This window comes from Triplophysa dalaica, chromosome 9 (assembly GCF_015846415.1).
Source record: "Triplophysa dalaica isolate WHDGS20190420 chromosome 9, ASM1584641v1, whole genome shotgun sequence".
NCBI classification, from domain to species: Eukaryota; Metazoa; Chordata; class Actinopteri; order Cypriniformes; family Nemacheilidae; genus Triplophysa; species Triplophysa dalaica.
This window is the reverse complement of record NC_079550.1, coordinates 18,455,139-18,480,114: the sequence shown is the minus strand read 5'-3', so window position 1 is coordinate 18,480,114 and position 24,976 is coordinate 18,455,139. Positions and strand designations below refer to the sequence as shown.

Genomic DNA, 24,976 nt, shown 5'->3' with positions numbered 1-24,976 from the left:
AAACACTAGGCTATGAAAGGCTACAGCCAATTTAAACAATTGTTAATGGTGCGATGCGCGTTACCAAATAACAATGTACCTTAGTCTTATTTCGCTAGATGGCGCCCTTGTGTCTCAAATGTAAAGAAAGCAACTCGCCAACTTTGACAAGACAATACTGTCACAAGTGTCACTCATAGTCTTCCCCCTTTAAATATATTTAAAAATGAATACAATATGATAAGTGGATAAAAAATAACTAAAACGTTATTTAATGTTGATTTTTTTATGGAAAGTAAAATCTGATTTAAAAAATCTAGCATTCATTTTTAATTAAATAAAAATACAAAATGTCACAAAGTCTAATAGATCATTCCTGATACATTATCATGTTAGAGCCATTTTTCGTAATAAACTGGACTAACATTGTGACTTGAAGTTAGCTTAAACTTTGGTTTATGTGGATATTGACAATTTATTCAAGAATTGTGTTTTGTTTAATTGTAATGAACAGCTTAGTTCTTGGTAATTCATTTATTGGTTTTTATTCCATCACCTTTCACCTGTCTGCATGTATTGATGACATCATCATCCAGGAAGTGATGTAATTTGGACAGAGTGCAGTGCAACGGCATAAACATCAGTAAGTATTAAGATGGATTTTATTATTATTTGCTTTATGCCATTTATTGTTTTCTCCCTCTCTTTAAAACTTTAATTAAATGACAGAAATGGTTATAACGTTAATCATAACGTTAAGGCACGAGTTTGAAAGGTCTAATCTATTTAAAACATTCAGTGTTGAAATCCAAACGCTGGTCAAAAGTTTTAAATAATTGGACGCCCAAATGTGTGAGATGCCAAATGAAATAACCTCATCAAATAATCGCAGACTGATTTTAAGCGTCTCACTCTCTTTTTCTGGCTCTTCGCAGCAACAACAACACTTGTGCGGGCGCGCGGCTGCCTGTTTGATATGCGCGCTCACGGCCCCTCGCTAGGCCATCGCTTTCTGCCAGGCTCGTGATTAATTAACATCCAGTTCGTAACCCTCCAAATTAGCGGCGAAGCACGCGAGCTAATGAGTTCACTGTGATCCTGAGGTTACAATAACTCCATCAGATCCACATCAGACACTGCGGGCGCATCGGACTCTCGAGCTGCTGCTGCGTGCGTGCGTGCGTGCGTGTGTGTGATTCAAAGAGACCATCAGCCATATACTATAACAGTCCAGCATCAAACCAGACATTAAAACACCAATAACCTCACATTGCATTACAAAAGGGGGTTAAATCGTACAGTAAGATATGAAAAGGTGCACACTTCATGATTAAAGTGGGGCATGCTGTCACAATGAACTTTGTTATGTCATTAAACAGCCTATTAGCCAATGAAAAATACAGCAGTAAACCAATTACAAAGCACAAAACTATTCATTAAATGCCAAAGGTAATAGAATTACAGAATAAACTCTTGTAAAGAAAGTTTTTTTTTTGATCTATGATGAACATATGTTGAAAACCTAACATACAGAGCAATAAACAAGCTATTGGACTTCTGTCTTAAAACAGTGGTTACAGCAACTATGGTTAGCATAGGAACAACAACTTTACTATAATCCCACGACACTAACAGTTTAACCGTATTAGTAGTAAAACTGTTGTACTACAAATAATAATTCATCTACCAAAAAATATGATTAAACTTTTGCTAATATAAAACCATGGCTAATTTTCCCAACAGCCCTGGCGGGTTTAATGTTAACTTTCCTGATATTTGTAATGCATAAACTCTAAATACTAGTTTACGTCCACCATAATAATAGCAAGTGTACAAGTATAACACAGACTCACATAATATTTATAATTATTTAAATAAAAGTATTTGATAAAGCATACTCTGTGTTCTCCAAGGGGCAGAAAGTGCTGTTGGTGTACTGAACATCTTTGAATTTCAAACCAATTTCAGCATTTCCAAGTAATACTATAACAATTGCTATTTTGCTTAAAATATATTGCCACAGCTTGACAGCTGCAGAATTTAGGCTTTATGTAGTGAAACCCAAATAAGCTGAGACTTTCAAAATTGCTAGGCTGAAAATTTCTCAGGATATATGAGACACCTAATTGATGGCATTTGATTGGCTTTAGTGTCATGCCATTGGACACAGAACTGTTGTGTAGTGGCCAGGAGGATTTTGATAAAGATGTTGGCACAAGGACAGAGCCTCAGGTGCAGTCGCCACGGTAACTGCCGCACCACTGATGGTCTGATCACCTCTACCAGCCATCTGTGAAAAGTGTTTCAGAAAAGGAGAGTAAACTAATCATAGATAGTCATCCTACAGTATCATTTTTTACAAGAAATATTATTAGGGTGTTTTTTTTTTCCAAGAATATTAAGTATTTAAGAAATTGTTTTTGTTAAGCAAGAATGTAAGAATTTTCTGTGTGATTTCTTATAAATAAAATACCTTCAACTAAAGCTCAAAATATTCTGCTGTTAGATTCAAGGACCTTAGTCAGCAAAGAATCCCCCATTTAATTTTTGTCAATTTCCTACAATAATTTAAAACCATATAATGTTACTAAATAACATAATGTAAAATTCATTAGTATTCTACCAAAGTGAGTTGAAGTGCTCTAAAATGCTAAAATAAAATCTGTATGATTCATAAAAGTTATATTATATATAAGATATAAGTCCTTTTACTTCCCCACTATTTGCTAAAACCAATTCTAAAACGTGTTTCTGCGCTCACGTGTTTGCACATGTATCACTCCGCACCGTCCCACGGGACGCCATTAATCCGTGCTGTGTCCGTCGGCCATTTTCGCTGGGGGTCGAAGTTTTTAGTTCGCTCCTTAAAACGCGAAATACCATATTTATAAGCCTGTATTTATAAACACATTTGCATAGATCAAGATGAAAAAGTTGTTTGAATTGGGGGGCCATTTGCATTTGGCGAAACATATGGCAGAGCTGCGGAAGCCACGGGCCATGCCTTCATTAAGCCAGCTTCGTTTCATCAGAGCGGAGCGCTCCCCGCCACGCTCCCCCGCCGCGCAGCCTTCTGTCCCCGAAGGTTCCACTGACAGGGGACAATATGTGCCCAAGGTGAGACGCACCCCGGTTCCAATGATTATTTAATCTGACTCACGCACCGCTCCTTAACGAGAAGGGACAAAGTGGCGTTTTTTTGGATTTGTCTGACGGGAGGGCTGATCTACAGGTGAGGCGACTGACACGTGTTGTCTGAGGATATAGCGCCGTTCTCTTTGACCGTGGGCGGAGACGCGGCCGTATGCTAGTGCACGTTTATAGCACTCTGCCTTACGTGTTTCTCAAAGCACACGTTACGGAATGTATTGGCACACCGAAAGATTGAAATGAGGACAGATTTTTAGTTTTAATTCAAATTCACTAGTGTTTTATGTTTTCAAATATAGGCCCTTACACCCCAGACCACCTAGAGAGAGCTTTATATTGGTCTTCCTATTCATCTCAATTTGTTAAATTCTGCTATTTTTGATGACTGGGAGCCCAGACATTCTTACCCTATCACCTGAAGGTTTAAATGCCTTGTGATTAATTAAACCGGAGCTGATTAGTTGACAGCATCACAAGACCATGCGTAGGCCTGTCTCTTATGTAATTGAGTAATTTGGTTATTTTGAAGAACGTTGGCAACCAAACAATATTGTCCCCTCCATGAACACGAAACCACTGAGACATTTCTCAAAATATCTTTGTTTATGTTCCACAGATAAAACTGGTTTTGAATGACATGAGAATGAATAAACGATGACAAAAATATTTTCGGGGTCAACTATCCTTTTAAAGCGGACCCATCTTCTTGTTCTGACAGGTATTCGGAACCCGTATGAAGCTACATTAAGGAGGTACGGTATTGTTTTTGCACACGTGAAAACTACCCTGGCTGTAGCCTTTCATAACCATGTGTTATTCTCAGTACTAAAACTCACAAAAAGAACCAGAAATAGACTCCACTCTCTGGGCTTTTATTGTTAACAGATTTCTTGGTATTTGCTTTTTCAGTGTTTCTAAAATTAGGCCCAGGTGTCTGTTATAGCATACGCTCCAGATATATCCACTGAAATCTCCCAAATGTGACCACCTGTGTAAAAACATACACATAAACTGTTGCTGCTGTGTTTTTCTTTTTAGTAAAAAAGCACATTTTGCCTGTTTTTATAAAGATGGTTATTCGGTAATGTGAAAATGTGGGGAGAAAGGTCTACAAATAGCCTTGTCGACTACATATTGGTATGTGTTAATAAAACAGAATAATGTTCAATATGACTTCTTGTTGACCAATGTTTTGACGGCTTTGTGGTTAAAGCCGAAGTAAAATGTTGAATGAATGAATTTAATCTAAGTTGTGTTTCGGAGTAGCAAACTAATAGTAGAGACCAACTATATATATATATTATATATTATGGAAAAAATATTTATCTTTAGTTAGACCAAATATCATTTGCTACTTTTTGTTTGTACTGTTGCTTGTTGTCAAGTGAACTCCTTTTAGCTTAAATGGAGTTGAACTTCTTTAAAACAGATCGCTTAAAGAAACAGTTAACCAAAAAATGAAAATTCAGTCTTCATCTAGTCACCTTCGAGTTGGTCCAAATCTGTATACATTTCTTTGTTCTTATGAACACAGAGAAATATATTTGGAAGAATGCTTGTAACCAAACAGTTCTTGGCCAACACAATTGCTTTATAAATTTCTTTTGAACACAAAAGAAGATATTTTGAAGAATGTAAGAAAGCAATGAGTTCTGGGAAGCTTTTGACTATCATTATCATTTTTCCTGGTAGGAAACTTTAAAAAGTACTTTGAAACTTTAACAAGTCTCCAAATGTCATTTACATTTTAAAATGTTCAGAAAATATGAATAAGATGTCAGACTTATCCAGTGTGTGCTTTCATTAGTAAGTTGAAACTTTTCTTAGACAGCTTTCCTCCCAGTACGTCGATGGCATGGTTAATGATTTAAAACGCATGAGATCGTATCAGCATACAAGCAGTTTTCCCGCCACCGTCACCAGGGCCCTGGAGAACAAACTCTACAAACACATACCGCAAAAATACACATTCAATTCAAAATACTAGTTTAACTAATCTGCCTCTATGATAATGAGTCCAACTGAACTAATAAATAGACTTTAGCTCTTTATTTGTGATGGCGATGGCAGTAAGTAACGCTAATATTTTTCTGTCGTTTAAGTGAAGTTGAGATCCGAGGGCTTGCGGTATCAAACCGCCTATACATATTCCAGCTGGGGAAAAGCATCCAGTCCCTTTAATAAGTAATGATTGCCGAAGATCAGAGGATCCGCACAGTGGAGCAAAACAAGTTAAGTGCGAGTTTTGATAATGATGCTTAATAATTCAAAGTGTATAATTATCCCTTTATAGGGAAGCACTACAATGGCGGGACACTGAGGGCGTGTGGCTGCAAGAACGAGGTCAACAGAACAGATCAGACCTTAGCGAGAGTTAAGAGTGTGCTAACCATATGAGAAAAATTTAGTTTTATTATTTCCTATTTGAATTATTCTTTATTAGTTTTTAGGGCTAAACTGTACAAACCTGTAATTAAAATATCTGTTCTTTTTTCTTACAGATTTTCCATGTAAAATGTTAAAAAGCAGAAATTTACCTATTTTTTCCAGATTTTACATAGTATTTGAAATACGGTAAAAAACGTAAAATTACAGAAAAAGGCCGGAAATTTACATGAAAATAGGGCAGGTGGAAATGTAATTTTACAGAGGACAAAACTTTCTTTTACAGTTTATTTCTGGCATCCCAGCTGCCAGAAAATGTCTGTTTAAAAAAATGTAAATGTATATATCCTTATATCCTATCATTTTACAAGTGAAACAAACATTTTACGGTAAATTTACCTTTTTTTACAGATTTTTTTACAGTGAAATAATGTGTTTTCAAATACAATTTGCAGTTACGAAGTGGATCATCCACGATATTGTTGCTCAAATGTCCTTCTCCAAAAAAGTAAATGTGTATCGCAAGCAGTTTACTACATATTTTTGTGAGTTGAGAATTGTAACGGAATGTTTTATTCACGGCTGCTTTATTTTGCCTGACCTCTGGCTCGATGTCGACTCCCCTCGTGTTTTTCGCTGTGTCCTTGACTCTGCCCAGCGCTCTTGTTCTCCACGTTTCGGTCTTGCCAAAGGTCTTGAATTTGCAACTCAAATAATTGGGATTAATTGTCTCCCTAATCACTGTATTTGTCCTCCCTCCATTTGTGTTTCACAATACGTGGGGAGGGGGAAGAAGAAATAGCTGAAAAGAATCAGTTCTCCTATTAAATCACTATCTTTCAACAAGCAGCTCTCTCTATTCACACGAGAGGGCATTCAAAAAGGGCTGCTTGGCACGCATTGTTCGCTTAAATGAGTAATCATAACATCAATGAGGCGCTGAAATGCGACGCAGAGCGCATTGACAACCTTTGTGCCCTTGCGAGGAGGGGGAGTTAATTTGATCACCGCGATCTGGGCTTTATTCAGCCACGCGCCACCATAGCCAACAGATGGAGGGGGTCTGTGCCCTCTATCACGCAAGCTCCCGTGCCCGCCGAAGAACCATGATCAAACCTCTATTGAAGAATCGAGAGACGTGGCTCAATACAGGACACCCGTTTCAAAGCAGCAGCGCTCTCAGTTGTGGGCGGCAGGCCAGTATCAAGCGTCGTTTCTTGCTAGTGTCATGACGAATTGTCTTGCAATCGGTTGTTCAGCTACGTGAACCCTAATTGCCAGATGGTGGATATTTATCTCCCCCTTCTTCTCTTGAAAGTTGCATTAATTGCAGGGCTGCCCGGGGGCCGGCTCTCGCTGAACGGTGTGATGGGAGGCGGCATGACCCTGATTAAACCCCACATCCAAACACCCCCTCTCGGCCCTGGTGCCAGGCCTCCCCGGCACACCATTGCAAAGGTGCCGCTGACTTTCTAGATGGAGGTGGGGGGTGAGACCGCCTCACCCGATCATTTGCGTATCAGGCCACCTGGGCCTTGACACTTGGGAGGGGGGTGTGTGGTTACATGTGCGGGTGGGGGTGATTGAGCATCATGGTAAATAACTCCAGTGGATCGGCTCGGGGAGGGTTTATCATGGGTGCCTGTTTTCCGAGACCCTCCAGACCCTCCCCCGAGCTTTATCCCCTCCAGCCTCATTGGCCGCCTGGCGGCTGCACCCTCTCCGATCCCGGGCTCGTTTGCATATCTCCCAGAGATGTAATTGAATTAAATGAAGCTTCTGGAGGGCAGCTGTGGCAGCTGCTGTTTGTGGCATGTCAAAAGGCCTGGCACTTTAAGAGCACTTACATATGCTCCAAATTAGCAGGTCAGATAGGCGCACACTCTCTATGATAGGGGTGATGCTGCCAGCACAACAAGGGGCCCCGCAGCTGTGGGCAATTCAGCCTGATGGGCCTTTATCACGGGTGCGGTTTCAACGTGTGCACGAGTGAACCCGGGTTCGAGTATGGCGCAGGTCAACGACAGGAGCTTGCTCTACTAGTGGAGATTAATTATTTGTGTGACTGTGGGTCTGAGGGCGATGGCATGATTTGATTTAGATTTGATGACAAGACAACTCATTTGGTGAAACTGCTATTTGGGAATTAGTCCTTTTTTTAAATTTGTTTTATAAAACATTAAGAAACATAAAAACTTATTTAAAAGACTGAATACTTGAAGTTGAATATCAAACCTACATTTTCCGACAATAAACTAGTGAATGCAGGTGAAGGTGTTTTTTTATCTCTTAAAATTATTGCAATAAGTCTTATAAACTACAAAATAACTACAAAAAAATCTACAAAATAACACACAAAGTTTTAAAGAATTTTTTTAAGTTATTTTTGACTAAAGATCACGTCTCTGCACACTTGCTGGACACCCACTGACTGACTCTTTTCCTTCATTTTCTGTTGCATGTTAATTTTAGTTTCGTAAAGAAATATAGATGCAATTTATATGCAATTTCAACCTTTTCATACTAGTGCACATTGTCTTAATATAAAGTTTGACCACATCTAATTTCAGGATTTCATGCTGTGGTTTCTCCAGAGTCTAATTAGTTGGCCTTTTGATATTCCCAGAATTTGTACTCAAACCCCTGTAATCCACAGGGAAAATATTTACACATTGTGTAATTTGTAGGAAAAGTGTTAAATCATTTCCATCTTCATGTCATACTTGATGTAATGAATCTAATCGTATATTTGTCACACAGAGGTATCACTTTGCATGCCGACAAGAACTTGCTTTGCTTTGGTTTCCAGGGAGATGCTGTGATATTTGAATAATACTTGTCATAGACTAATCAGCTGTCGTGAACAATTACCTAATGGCTTGTCAATCAAAGCCTGTCAGTCAAAGTTGTGTTTTGCAATTATGCTATTTTTATTCTGAACTGGCTGATGTTTATGAGAAATGCGGCTCTTATGTAATTGCCGTGAGACTCACCTGAGACGAGTTCTGTCTGATTAGCCACCAGTGTGATTGTGAACTGACTGACTCGTTGCTTGAAGAAACTACACAACTTTTAGAAGAATGGGGAAAAAATATGTCCTGCTTTTGTCATTGCTATTGTAATATTGAAGCTGCGTCCATATCTTTTGCCTTTACAGTTTTTCATCACTTCTGTTTGAAACATAAGATCGCAGGCTACTTTGTGTACGTTTCTTTACGTCGGTTGAAGTCAAATAATGGCAGAGTGACATTTCCCATTAAATTGGACCTAATCTCTCAATTTATAAATGACTTTAAGTTTACTGCTGTGAATCGGAGTAAGATAAGAGCTGTGTGCAAAATGACATGCTATACACTACGCACTTAAATTGTGCACAATACACTCAACCATATACCATACTCAACCATATACCTATACCATATACATATTTTTACCTGGGAGGACAGGGAAACTGATTATTTTGATGTAGTTGCTCAATAAGTGATTTTTGTTTATTTTTTACCGAGCAAAGTCACAGATTGCAGCGTTGCATAAAATTAATTTCTTGCTGTTTACTATTTCCGTAAAAGGCCTACTATGATATTATACTCATTTATATTATATTATAATAATTGTGAGTTATGATGTTACGGCTTAAGCCTCAAAATCTTTTATTTTTTTATGTTAACATGCACCATATCAAAACTTTTGAAAATAAAGATAACGACAAATGTATTTATCCATGGAAAATAAAAAAGTTGTTCCTATGACTTAATATCTCAGAAAAAGGCCTTTCTTACTCAAATTAAACTAAAGCCAAAACTTTACACAAATTGTAACATTTACGCTAACATAGCACAAGAATACAAATGTATCCTCAAACTTAGAGTCATACGAAAATAAAATACTAATATATACAATTTTCAATAATTATATTTCCTTGCGTTGTAGTCTTGATAGTTTAAACGTGGCACACTACCATCTTTATCGCGGCTCTCGGTTCCAATTAGATGTTTCGGAAAGCACAAAGTCTATGACTCAGCTGTTTGCACGGCGCGTTATAAAAGAATGGCAGCAAACAGCGGCGTTAAAAATGCATGAGGCGCTACCCAGAACTGCTCTCGCTGCGTCGAATAGAGCTATCACGCCTGCCTGTTATCTCCAGGACCCCCAGGTAGAAATGGTAATGATACTACTTAACACCGCTCCACATATGGAGAGAAAATGGAAATGCCAACAGCACCTCAACTATAAAGAAAATCAAATTGAAATATTAATCCGCTGATTAATATAACATTATGAGAGCCCATTCTCTTTGTTGTTTAACAACAAAGGATTGCAAAATAAGCAACTGCCTGAGAGGTAAGGGCTTGAAAGAAGTCCCACAGAGGTGTTAGGAGCGCTTTCAAACATCATTACCACGCGTAATGTATTCACTTCCACACTGCTGAGGTTTTGATATTGATGTTTACTCATTTATTTTTTAATTAATGTTCTTTGTTAATAAATTCTTTGATGAGAGGCATTTTGTAAATCATTATCCCAAGAAGACGGAGAAAAAACGTTCCCGGGATTGCCCACGAAACTTGAAAACACAAGGTGTAAGGGAAAAAAGTTGAGCTTGAGGTCATTGTTACAAGTTTTCTCACTTGTAGTTAGTAACTGTATGTGTTATTGTGGTCTCTTAATTTCTTCCGGTTTAAAATGAGAATTTGGTCCAGCACTGAACTTTTTGTGATGTTGGTAGAACATTCCCTTAATTCTTAACCATTAATACATATCCTTGTTTGAGCGTCACAAAAATACGTTAACAAATGCACTCTACTGTTTCACTTTTGCTTTGTCAAACCTGCATCTCTGTACAGGCTTAGCCGTTTTCTTAGAACTTTGTTCTCATGTCAAATTTTGATGAATTGCTTGTGTTGTGATATTCCACTTTTGTAAGGTGTGAATAAAAGCATCTGCTAAATGATTTAAAGTTTGTGTCCTCAGGACAAACTGTTATTGCATGAATCTCTGCAGAACTGTACGTTTTCCACTTTTTCAGTTTAATATAATAAGGAAAGGGGACCACTGGGGCTAGGTGCCACATGGTCAGCTTTGTAAAACACAAGGATTTAAGTCAAGTCCAAAAATCACACAGATTTGTTTTTTGAGATTTTGACCAGATTTATCAGATGTAAAAAATAAGTAATCATATGTAGGGCTATCATATGATGACATTTGCATTCAGTGGGCCATGTACTGATGTGGATTTTAAATTTGTTTTAATACAATTTTATCACATTTGAAATATTATTTGTACAATTTATAAATGGCATCAATGACTTTTTACAACTTAAAATGACTTTTTTTTTGTTCAACAAAGTCAAACCTCAGGAGTGACATAAAGTCATCCAACAGCAATGTGCAAGACTGACGGTATGACAAGACACATGAAAGCTGTCATAAAAATTGAGATTATCACATAAAGAGTATTTTTGAACTTTTCCTAAATTACAAATATAAAAAATGAATATGTACTTATCCGAAATCTGAAATAACACAGAGCATCATTTTTGTTATTTTCATTTCTTTCTCCAGTTTTCTGCAAATAAAAATAATAATATTTTAATATGCAATTTGGGAGAAATGCTGTAAGTAGTTCACAGGGAAAAAAAGCTAAATTTTACCTAAACATACCTGTATATAGTAAATAAATAAAAAAACTGAAAATGGCATAATTGTTTTTTTCCATGTCTGTATTGAGTACTAGTCATACTGTCACTTATTGTATTTATTGTGAAATGCTTTCCTACCATGGAAATCTTATATAAAAGTCCATATGAGTGCCAATTACCATAGTGTGAGTTGTGCATTCTTAGTGTTATATATACTGCAGTTAGCTTGAAGATGCTTCAACTGTGGATGATCATATCTAAAATGCACATAAGAAATCATTTAAGTGGGCCTATTAGTTAATTTGCATGTACAACTGTGATGTATTCCTTTTTGCTGAATGCCACTTAAATGGTACATGAAACACAAAATCTGCAATCGAGAAAATGTCTGTGGCCTTTGAATTTATTCAGAGATGCTCCACAAGAGCTCTCCCCTTCAAAACCTTGAAAGTTTGCAGGCAGCACTCGAGTTTCACATATATGCACCCTTTATACAGTTCAAATGTGGCCTTTTGCCATCTTCTATTCAGCGCTGGCTTTAGGAGAAAACATGCATTTTAGTCTACGAGACAAAGAAACTTTTTTTTCACCCCAGAAATGACTGATTGTGTTTGCAGTACCCCACATACACCACATTGCTATTTTTCTTTCTATCTTTCATGCCGGTCTAAATGAAGCCAAGCTCTACAGCCTTAAAGGCACATTCATCACAGTGTGCCTGCGAGCTCCATGCAGATGTAATGCAAGTAACTGATTGCTCTCGCTTTCTCATAGGCAAGGAAAAAAATCTCGACTAGAATTAGGGCTTTTCATCGGCAAATATATTTCACTTGTGATTAATTGCAACACTCAAATCCCGATCATTTTTACACAAGAGAGAGCATTTCGGCTTTGTAAAATTGATATAAAGAAAATGCAAATCGTTGGTGTTCTTGGCACCAAACATATGCTGCCACGATGCCAACAAGCCTGCCCCTGACGATCCCAGCTGGAAGCTTGCAAGACGTGCTTTTGGCAAAAGACTTTTTTCCACCCCGTTTTGCAAATGATCGGCAATTAATATGCCAAGCATCCAGAGCTTATTCTGCACCTGTTTACATGCATGTTTAAACTTTGGGAAATGCATCGCCTGTAGGTTCACATTTTTAGGAATTGTTCTGTAGCCTTTGATTCATCTTTTGTGCAGGTTTTCATTTTTTACTCCAGTCATGTACTCATGAAGTTTCAAAGATTTTACCGGGGAAAGAAGCAGTGTATAGTTTGGGTCAATGATAACTGTTCTGGAATCTGAACTGTGTTTTTTTGTACTTGCAGGTCCTCATGCAATGAATGCGGAGATCCTCTTGTATGTGTAGTGGATTCTTGGTTTTTTTTTTCATCGGGACCTCTATAGATCAAAGCATGAGCACCTGTGAGTTGGCTTGTAAAATTATTAAAATTTTTCCAGTCATCCATTTTAGGAAGTTAAAATGTGGTCAATGCAAATCAAAATTGGGTGGAAAAAGAAGATATTCAAATGTAATGCTTGCATTTGACGCAACTGGAAATCAGCCAAGTGCAATGAGCATTCACAGCTCGTGACTCATAACTCGACAATATTTCTCGGTCTTTAAAGGGACAGTTCACCCAAAAAAATTAATTCTGTCACGATTTACTTGACCTTGAGTTGTTTCAAATCTGTATACATTTCTTTATTCTGATGAACACAGAGAAAGATATTTGGAAGAATGCTTGTAACCAAACTTGGCCACCATTGACTACCATAGTAGGAAAAATGACAATGCTAGTCCAAAGTGTCTAAGAACTGCTGTCCTACATACTTCAAAATATCTTCTTTGTGTTTAACAGAAAATAAATGTGTAAACCTACATTAGTCGTCAATGGTTACAAGCATCTTGTGTATACTTATGTGGACAAAATATCAGAGTCAAATACAAGTGTTAAATGACATGAGGGTGAACAATGATGAGAGATTTTTTGTATGAACTGTCCATTTATATCGACAAAATAAAATTGAAGGATAAGACATAAAATATGTACTTCTGCAATATTTCTTTCATTATCACACAGTTGTGTATGTTCCTATATGTGCTTCGCGTATGATCTGTTAGTTGCTTCACTGATAACTCCAGTCTAGACAGGGACGGAATGGGCTGTGTTAATCTTCCTCTCTCTCTTTTCTCACGGATCTTCCTCCCCGCACAACTTATGATGGATAGGAGGCCTTAATGAGCTTCTTACAAGCAATTAAATAATCAGGGAGCCCTGCTGTTTGCCGATGAGGCTTTAGAGAGCGCTGACAAACGGTGGCCCATCAGCGCTCCAATCAACAGGACATGGAGCTCGGTGCTGTCACCATTTCTATTTTAAACAATGACTCTCTGCACACTGCCGAGAAAACACTTACAGGTATTATGCTCACAGGAGTAGGGAAGTTTCGTACAGGCGTTTCCATCAGTGTTTTGCGGTGGCATCTTTTTGATAATGTGTATAGGAATCTGGTACATTTGGGATATACTATAGCGATGGGGAACAAGATGCGGTGTGTTACATTTATTTATGTATTTGGCAGACACTTATCCAAAGCAACTTTGTGAAGGATCTGCCATGCCTTAGCAAATCACATCCAAAATATTGATTCCATTGCCACAAAAACAGGGAGCAAAGTAGTCTTCAAGTGTGACAGTTTTTATTAAATCCTGCTCATGCAAGATAAAAGGTGATCAAGCCTCATCGGAGAGGAAAAAGATGCAAAAATTGTATTCCATTCATAGTAGATAATAGGAAAGATCTGGTTCACAAAAAGGACTCGTTATGCTTTCGCCTCCATTAACAGAGGACAAAAATACAGCACCACCTTTCTCAGGGTACAACAAGTAACAAGTAACTCCCGAAAGACCAAACATACACTGAATTTATAAGAGGTGGCCAACACCATGAAAACAAAAAGGGGAGACAAAACAATACACAATTTCACAACAGTAACAACACAAACACTGAAATTAACAATACATTTGACTAAATTTAGAGCCATGGATAAACTTTAGTCAATGCAAAAGTAATTATATTAAACTTAATATACATTGAACAAGACATCACATTTTCCAATGTCCCCTCTAATACTTAACAGTTAGTACAGTCTCATTTCCTTAGAATTCCCATAAAACAGTACATTCAACTTTTATAAAACTTATTAGTATTTGGCTATACTAATTGATCTATAGGATTTCCCTGTATAGTTAAAAGAATGGTTTCAGATGCTAATGCAGAAATTTAACCCATGCATGAATACGTTCTTTTAAAACACTGAAAACGACAGTTCAAAATGGGTCAATTAGTTATTCAGACTCATGTCGCTTTCGACTTTTTCTGCAGAACAAAGATATGGTTTTTTGTCCACACAATGGAAGTCAATGGAGACCAGTGGCTCACCAACGTTCTTCAAAATATCTTCTTTTGTGTTCTGCAGAAGAAAGAAAGTCATACAGGTTTTGAATGCATTTTAATGACTTAATGACTGTCCCTTTAAGAGACATAGCTACTATAAAAGGTCATTGGATGGAAAAAGAGGGCCACAAAGAAAACAACTTTGTGAAGTTCTTGAACAGCGAACGCCGACTTTGAATATTCACCAGTCAGTGATTTGGAAAGGTGTGACTTGATCTGTTTGACTCCCACATTTTTTTAATAACATTACAGTGGAACAGCTTTTTAGCATTGATGTAATTACTTAACAACTAAAGTTTCTTTTGCCCCCCCCGCTCCCAATTTAGTATTGAAACCAATCATCTCCTTGTTTTTCAGGTTACAGATTCGGTATACACATACGCAGTCTTGGTGATAAAGTTCACTTCCAGACCCCTAGATGGGTTATCACCTTGTTATGCCTCATAAAGTGCCACAACATCATCTTTATAATTAGCAGTATTTGGTGCGAGCCGCGTCATTGTTGCAATAGTATAATTCCTGCTGTGACAGATAAGGGAAAAAAGCTCGTGCGTTTAATTACAAGAACTTGCATATTCAAAACAGGGGGAGACTTGGGGGGACGAGACGCCAGTTCTCAGCTTCTTATTTCTCACCCATAGGAGTCGGGGACCGGGCACCCCTGGGTGCCATGACACCTCTGCCGCTGCGTTGACTTCCTCTCGCACGAGCGCGCTGCGCTTCTTTCGCTCCTCCGGTAGGGCAAGTGAGGGGATGCTGGAAAACGCCGCAGCGGGCGCGCCGCAAAAAGTAAATATGTTGCCTATTAATAGGCCGGTGGACGGGTAGAACCTCCAGCAGAACCGCGAGGCGCTGGGGGGAGAGTGCCAGGAGCGTGTGAGTGCGTGCGTGCGCGCGCTCGCGTGTGTGAGATGAAACCGCTGAGGGAGCAGATTCGCAGCGCAGCGCTGGCACAGTACGCGCACACACACATATGCGTGCGTGCACTTGTTAGCGCTCAAACTCGTGGAGACGTCACACGTTAGCTCTATTTATACGCACTAACGCACTGTACGTTATGAACTCAAATGTAAGTGGCTTTGGCATCATACTTTCCTTTCGCGAACAAACGCAAAGCGCCTAGATAAATAAGACGATTTTATCCAAAGTGCACTGCTTTCAAGTTATACATTTTATCAATATGTGTACCCCTGATCTTTCTAAATTTGGCCACAAAACCATAAAACCAGAACAATTATCTGCATTAACAAGCACTAGACTCACATTGGCCAAGAACCAGTTGAATCAGAGCATTTGCAAACTTCTATGTTTGTGTGGCCATACTGTCACAATAACAAAGTGCTGGCCAGTTTACATCAGCATGCGTCCATATGGCTGCCTGCCACTTGGAGAGTTACACCCACTCACCCATAGACACACACATAGACATCCAAACACGCTTAATCAGCATTTTAGATTTCTGGATCAACTACCTTTATTATTAAAAACCCGTTTTAAGGCCGCTTTTTAACAGGTGGTGATATACGAGCACGTTACAGAGCGCTAGAGATGCGTTTACAGACAGAAGCCCGGCTACATGCCTGTTTCCATGCGGATCGCGCAACCTAATTGTGATCTAATAACTGGCAGACTGTCCAGCATTATTACAGGAAGAGAAGGTTAAATGAATAGCTTATCATCTGCCCTCAGAATCAGTCATTTTGTTTTTAATGACGATAATTGTGACATTAAATCTTCATTACTTGTCAACATCATAAGGGAGGTCTGTCAATTTGGAGCCTCAATGAGAATTGAAGCAAGTATTGCTCAAGCTACAGTCTGTTTTTCAAGCGAGACTTAACATCATTATCCCGGGCCACATCACAGAGACGAGGCTGGGACATCAGCATTCTTCAGCCTAGAGATGATGTGTACCTGGCCACAGGAGAAAAATAAGGGTCTATTTTGGGAATTTGTCGTCTTTAGTTACTGGTCGCTGGGATTTGCCAAGTTAGGAAGATCCTGGGACAACATTTTTGTCAGAAGTCCTAAACCATAACCAAAACCCAAACTCTGACCATATAACCCCTTAAAATCAGAGGAAAATAATAGGTTAATAATGGTATTGTAGAAAGCCCATTACCCTGTCCTAAACCATTAACCTTAAACAAAATCCTATACAATCTGTTCTGGTTGATAGAAATGATGTTCCAGGATGAACAATGTTGATCTAACGTGTCAATAACATACTCAAACATTTCTTTATAGCACCTGCCTAAATATTAGAATACTCTACTAAATAAAGTGATAGTTCATCCAAAAATGAAAATTCGGTCATCATTTACTCAACCTCATGTCATATCAAACCTGAATAACTCTTCGGAACACAAAAGAAGATATAAAAAAATAAAATATGCTGGTAATTTTGAATGTTTGTAACCAAAAACTGTTGGTCCCCATTCACTTCTATTGTATGGACACAAATCCGATGTAAGTCAATGGGGATCAATGGTTTTCTTATACCAGCGTTGTTCAAAATATCTTCTGTCGTGTTATGCTGAAGAAGTCATACATGTTTGTAAAGAGGGAGACTAAATGATGACAGAATTTTCATTTTTGGGTGAACTGTCCCTTTAAAAGCACTTTAATTGCTTAGATCATAGACCCTGCAATTTCCTTAGCAAATTAATCAGGATTGTTCACTTTTCAAATGTAAAAGAGTACTTAATATAATGAATCATATATATAGAGGATAAATTATAATTTTGTGACAAAATAACTTCAACAAAAAAGAACTTTAAGCTTTAGACTTAATACAGTAGGTATATTAATATGAAATTTAGCAAAATCATTTCACAACCAATTCATGTAATTTTAAAACTTTCACGTGTCTTTAGTGTCATTTCGATGCTTTTGTACGATAAACCTTTTTACTGCGTTGGGTCACCATATTCAGTTTGGCTCCTGAAGCGAAACCACTTTTGTAAACACAATGTATGTGACATTCTATATCATGCTTTGTGCATCCTGGTGAAATTGCAATCAAAAACAATATTCTTTTTTGGTTCAAAAAATCAGGACTGTAAATGGAAAACAGGAGAGCATCATCTCAGGTTGAAATACACACGATTCGCTGGATCTCCAGAACTGACCACTGGAAACATGAGAGCTTAAATGAAGCGTTCTGTTTGTTGTGTTGAATTTTCTCAAGCAGCTTCAGGCTAAAGATCCCAAGTAAACAGATAGAAAAAGAGAAACTGAGACCTTGCATCTGTCATTAGGGAAACAGTATCTCCAACCCAACAATATCATGGCCGTGTTCACTAAGGATGGAGACAGCGTGACACAGGACGAATTGTCAGATCTAAATCAATCAAATGTCATGTACCAACACAAACAGTGCCAAGATGTGACATCTCAGAGGCTGGAACAGAGCATCCTTGAGCAGGGTGATCTGCGTGAAAGGACTGTCTGTGTGCTGAGGATCCAAAACAGTCAAATCATTATGACATTAATGATACACTGTTACAGCAGATACAACATTATACTGTAAATGACCATTTTCTGGGAAATGCAGTATGGTCATGGTCATACAAGACAAAATGTCAAGAGCTTTTCCAGGATTTGTTTGTTTACCTGTGAACTTAAAGTGAGCTTGTGGGTTTAAAATTATGTTGGGTTTTGATGTTATTTAGATGTTTAATTCTAGTTGACTTCTGTAAAATGGGAATACACATTTGAGTCTGATCTCACTCAGCTATCGTACAGAAAATGTTTTGTTTTAATTTGTCATTTCAGTTCATTCACTTCAATTATAATGAAAGAAGTGACGAATACTTTCTTTAAAGCTAGTCTGTTAGATTTGCATCTTTTATGCCATCTCGGTTTGAAACCTAAAATTGTAGGATACTTTATGTAATTTACTTTATAGCATCAAACCATTGGCTGGCAATTTCCTGCAAAATCATACCTGAGAGCAAAACTTCAAAAACTATAATCAACATGATAAACTTACAGTTGTGAATTGTGGTTAGTAAAGAAGATAGTTTTACATTTTTTTGATTACTGAAAAACATTATGAGTGTGTGTGCCCTGCGATGGGTTGGCACTCCATCCAGGGTGTATCCTGCCTTGATGCCCGATGACTCCTGAGATAGGCGCAGGCTCCCCGTGACCTGAGGTATTTCGGATAAGCGGTAGAAAATGGAATGGAATGGAAAAACATTATTTCTTTTCAATTTAACAGGCAAAAGTAAAACCAGGTCTGGGCGAAATGCGGTAAGCGCTGACTGGATTTTCATTTTTGTGTGCACTGTTTCTTTAAATGTGTAGCGTGCTTATTTGTGCAAGTCTGAGAAGCATGGATCATTTTTATGAGTCATTAGAAATCTGAACAGTTTCAGCTGAAAGATGTTTAAAATTGGCCAATTCCTGCCCGGGTTTGTCCAGCCACCCAGCGCATCCATAAACAATGAAAAGGAAAAACCCAGCTCCTATCAAGATTAGAAATTGCCAAATTGTTTTCTCTCTCCAGTTCTCTTCCTCCCTCGCTCCCCTTCATCTCTTTACCTCTTTTCTTTTCCTAACCACCTGCCATATAAATAACCTGTTAAAAATGGACACCTCAAATTGAGCTCTGGCTAAAACAACCAAGTCATTTCACCTCCCGACAACAATTGATCAATTGTAATTACCGACCTGCGGATTGGACCTGAAGTCTGCCTGGTGCCCCAGGGGGACCCAACAGAGAAAGCAAACACCAGTAACAGGTAGACTCCGTAGGACAGAACAAGAGAGAGTGGCTTTTAATTGCTTTGTGCAGTGCGTAATTGAAGGTTCAAGTGTGTTGCCATGAAGAGTGTGACTTCACTTGGCCTTGTCTAATTAATCCCGTCACACGATCCTTCTGCCTTCAATTTTCACGTTTGCCGCTCATTGTTAGGTGCGAATATAGCTGGAAATATAGGAATGGTAACTGTATGCTGCTTGCTGAGACAGATGCACACACAAATAAAACCATATGGAGGGGTCCCATTGTTTTGGATCCTGGATAAATGATTTCAAATCTCATACGCGGAGCAGCGGAAAATTAAAAACATAATGTGCTATCATTGACTGTATAGCTGTATGCCGAAAGAAAAGCCGTTATGAGGTTATGGCTATTTTGCATTGTGACAATATAATTTTCCTGATTGTTGGGGTTTTGCTTTTACCTTTAAACAAAAGTGAAGTTATATTGTAAAGATATGTTGACAAAGTTGTCCTTCCAGACTCAGAGCAAGTGTTAATCCTGCGCACCAATTGCCAACAAATCACAGACATATGACTCAGATTGATATACCACTCACAGTTCATATCCGGCATCTTTTGGCGCTGGAACCGCGCCATCTATCAGTTTCAAATGATCTCCAAATCCAGCGTTATATCCACCGTTTATATAATATCCATCACTTACATGCCTTGAATAGGGCTGCAACAAACGATTATTTTTGATAATCGATTAATCTTACTAGGATTATTTCACAGATGAATCAGTGTGTTTATGATTATGATGTTTTTTGCAATTCATTAAAATATTGAGTTTTTGCAATTCATTAAAATATTGAGTTTTACCTATTTTAACTAATAAATAAAACAAGGACCTTATTTCAGCTTTTGAAAATAGCTTTTTAGTGAACTTCTAGCCAGCTATGGGAGAAATTTCCTTCAGTAGGGCCTACATCACCATACCATTAAACATTACATTTATACAACTTATTTAACTGCATATACTGTAGATTTTCAAATAGTGATTTTCTAATAATAACTAATGGTTCTAAAGACTGATCAATTACATGATTTATTTAAGATAAATATATGCTACCCCAGCTGGAAAAACAACAATAGAAACTTATTAGAACCTATCAAAGAAATTTGAATGGTTTCCATTGAAATACTAAAAACCATAAACGTTTTCTTTAGTTTTCCTTTTTGTACTGTGTTTTTTTAATTATTTCCACCAATAGAATTCATCACATGCCAATAAACATAATACCATTATGAAGGTGGGTTAATGTATTTATATGCTACGCGAAATAGACGTAAGATGCAAAAATCTCTGTGTGCCAATCGTCACAGACAGCTCTACTAGTTCACGACATGTTCTTCTATTGTGTTGCCTCTTGAATGGTCGAAAATTATTAATTTTCGGTAACAAAATTATTTGTCCCCAATTTTTTAATGTCGACGTCATCGATAATGACGACTAATCATTGCAGCCCTAGCCATGACAATCAAACAAACACCTCTCACTATCGCAAGAGTAACAAGCTGCAGTTGCAGGCACACAGCGCGGCCAATCTTGATGGAAAGCGAGTCTCGCTCGTCGGTTGACGTGTGGGCGGGCTATTTCTTTCACCTTGCCGAGAATGGTTCCAAAATGTTCATGTTTTTCAATTTTCGTGTTCGAAAAAATCTTCGGAAACCTATACGAATGGGAGTGCATCAATCACAGAAATACTACGTAATACGTCCAACTCGTTTTTTGACAAGTTGCCCATGTCAAGCATGAGAAGACTTTTAAATTTGGGCCACATAACTTTTGCTTATGTTAAAACGGTCCACATAAAAGCATTCTTTTAATATTTGTGTCACAACAGTTACAGATGGTTTACTACTTGCGATTTGTTTGTCGGATGTCGTTGATGTTGGGTGGCGACATTCTGATTCTAGAAGACCGTTTTTATGTAGTTTTTTTAAAAGACAAGGACATATAGTAAACGTCAGTAATATTGGTGTGCTGGTAACATGCTGCATGGAAATTAATTTGTAACATAAACAAAACTTTTTACATTAAATAATAATAAACAATAAAAAAAGCAAGAAAGAAGCCCCACCCATAAACCTGAGTGTCACTGGTGTGAAAGGAGATTGCACTAAAATGTACCAATGAGATTGTGTCAATGTGACAAATCAACTTAGCCTTCTCGTAGAAAATAATTGCCATGAGCTTGTGTTGAATTTAACCAGCTTCGCCGATTTCTCCACATAGAACAAGAATAAGCATCTGTATCCCCCTCCTATATTATTCCTCTTTGACATATAAAAACGCAGCTATTTATTTTAGCACAGCACGCAACATGCCGATTTGGAATCAGTTTCCCCTTGAAATATTAGCCTATAAACCCCACAAAGGAGGAACAAGTGGTCTTGAGCACACACTAAATAAACACCCTATGTTCTTCCCAGCAGGACCTAATGATGAGCTCTTTGGCTGACTTTCACTGGAAGCTTTTCTCCCTACACACTGTTTACACAGTTACATATGTCTGGACTCATAAGAGCGCTGGAGGGTTGTGGCCCGTCGCGGGTTGAGCGATCCGCGCCACTAACGTGAGAAACTCGGCGCAACAGTACGTACCACCTCACGTCCTTCTGTTCCCTTCACAGCACATCTGAAGAAGGCAAACTGCACTTCTACCAACACCCCTCCCTGATACCCATGTTGCCGTTGGACGGGAGCCACCGATCACGAGCCAACCGAGTTAACACAACTTCCGCTCAGCACAAGGAACCATCTGTTTTTTAAGGGAGAAAAAAGGAAAAGAAATAAATAAATGCACACGCTTGCATGCGTCGATCAGACGTAGCTGCACGACATGCACGGTTTTTGTTTTTCTTTCATCATTGACCACATCAGCATCATGTCTTTAGCATGATGTCTCACATTTTGGATGAAACCACATTTCCTTTAAACCAGAAAAGACATGCAAGAATTGATATATATTGATGTGTAGCGCTTCGTTCTTAGCACCTCTATTTTAAGGTTCTAAATTATAAAAGCCTTTTTGGCTGTGAAACATTGGTACCCACAGTCATGTGGTGTTCTTAAAGGCAACTGTTATAGTCCCACTGTCCTTTAAGGTGGAAACAGATCTATTTTCATTTCTTAAAGAGCTGAGGTACATTTAAAAAAATGCATTATTTAGTAGTTTTGACACAGGGGCCATACGTTAACAAAATGATCCAATTTCTGTACAAAAACTAAGCAAAGTAGAGACGTCATTATTCAGGCGACCTATTTCTAGGTTTCTTTTTTAAAGCCTATTTCAGGAACCAGCGGTGTAATGAATGTGTCTGACTAAATTTACCTCAGTAACATTAGTCTTGACTCCACCTCTGCTGGTATATATTCCAACATTCCAGTCGGTGAGATGACAGGACTTCATCTGCCGAGATGACATGACTGCTATGTGGGTCTTCTTTTTGACAATGCATTATGGGACGTTTTTCCCCTTATTGTGATTGGGTCTTACAGACACATGAAAGAACAATGGGTCACATTCACACAGCATGTGTATGAATTCGTGTCTGAAATCTTTTTGATAAACAAATCAGGCTTCAGCAAAAATGTTAAAATTTTAAATATATAAAAAACCACTTACATAATAATCACATAATAATTCTACACATTTAGATGATTTGTTTTATTAAAGATTCAGATTATTCTTTTTGCAGCAATTTTCATATCAAACCACTTTCTTTGGACAAGTGCTTTGTTGTGGAAAGCCTATTACGGAACTGGTTGGGGCGTGTATAGTGCAAATTACTAACCTCGTGCATCCGGTCGCTCATTAAGAATGAGATTAAAGCTGGGTTCACACCAAAAATGAAAAAATCGCATTCCATGCTGTTTATTGCTCGTGGGAAAAATTGATATTTACGCGTGAGTGACGTGAAATGAAAAACATTTACAGCAATCGTGCCGCCCGATTCACATCATTCGAACCGCTTGCTGCGAGTTCACATCTGTATGCGTCTTTGCATTGACTTCCTATATAATTTACTCTCGCAAACGTTTCATTCGCGCTTGGTGTGAACCCTGTGTAAAGGCCATTGCACATTGAGTCCGAAATTTGCGTCCGAAAATTTCCACACGTTAAAATATAAGTACGATCTTATGTTGTGTCAATCACATTTACACACTGCCTCCAATATTTACGTCCGTCATAAAAAAATTCGGACTGGGTTCGATGTTCTGCGTTTTTTCCGAATGCGTTTTTTTTTTGAATTCGTAGCAAGCATTTTGAGGCGTTTTGATGATTCAAACACACCGTACAAACGAGCGGAAAATACGAAAAAACGCATACGAAATTTGCGGACTGTATGTGCAAAGACCTTAAGAACAAAGGTACGGGCGTATACGCACGTTGCGAATTAGCCTAAAAGTTTTTGAGGGAAGTTCCAATACGCATTTAGTACTTAATTATTAGTACTAAATAAGATGTTAAATCCTTTCATGACATAGACTAAGAAATGTTTTTTGTATCTCTTAGGTTTCTCTCTCCTTAACCCCTTTCTTTTGCCCCTGTCTTCTCTCTGTCTCTCTCTCGCTCACTTTTTCTCTCTAGTGACAGATGGGTTGGCCAACCTCTCTGAGGACAGTGTAATGTGGACCTGTGTGTGCTTGACAGGACGGCAGAGATCAAACGACATTCTGGAAGGTGAAGTGCCTTTCCTTTAGCCAACTTCCCTGTGTGACGTGTGGCACAAGAGAGCATTCACAGCCTAGCTGACCACAAAAAGCTTTAACTGCTTAATTGTTGTGAGTTCTATTTGCATATTAGCATCCGTTTATTATACCACTGATAACATTGGATCTAGTCTTAATGATTTCAACCTCCTATTTTATTTAACAAGTATGTTTATTTAAAGGTCCAGTGTATGATATTTAGCGAAATTGAGTGGTGAGGTTGCGAATTGCAACCACCGAGTCACACCACAACTACTAGAAATAGCTCATTCTAAGGTCCTGAAAACATAACTCTTCATTATGAAAGGTCTTTATAGACCTGTGAAGACATATGTATGTTATATTGCATTTCTGTCAATGAAACCCCCCAAAAATACACACTGGACGTTTAAAACACTTGCATGCATAAATGCATGCTTATTAAATTATATTTATATGTTTAATTACAATCCCAATATTATCATAATATCACAAAAATGATTTAAAAGAAATTTATAGTAAGAATAAAGTGTTAAGACAGATTTGTACTCTTTTGTTCTATTGTATCGTGCGGGAAACCCTTTCCAAATATCCTCCTCATTTCAACCAGCATTGATGCATGTGACCCAAAGCTATATAGCACTGCACCACAACCCAATTTCACTGCTTTCTGAACACAGATCAAGAGCGATTCATCAATGTCATACTTGCAGACATCTTCCCAAAAGCCCGAGCCCTTTTGTGTTTTTATCTGCCGCGAACGTGCAAAATGAGCATCACAAACGATGTAATGGGTGTTAACCGGTGGCGATGCCCGAGTTCAGTCTGTGCTCAGCATCAATTATTGTTCCAACACTGTGATCATCTCCAGAGTCAGCAGCATCAACCTGCCCGATCTTTTATCATC

General features: G+C 38.2%; 1 long non-coding RNA gene across 1 annotated transcript; it reads left to right on the top strand.

Annotated features, from left to right (window-relative positions):
* The first annotated feature begins 3,745 nt into the window (after positions 1–3,745).
* LOC130429133 (uncharacterized) lies at positions 3,746–24,122 on the top strand. The gene is made up of 4 exons (XR_008907542.1): positions 3,746–3,881; positions 12,468–12,564; positions 21,810–21,970; positions 23,969–24,122. It is a non-coding gene; the product is annotated as an uncharacterized LOC130429133 (long non-coding RNA).
* Positions 24,123–24,976: the final 854 nt, after the last annotated feature.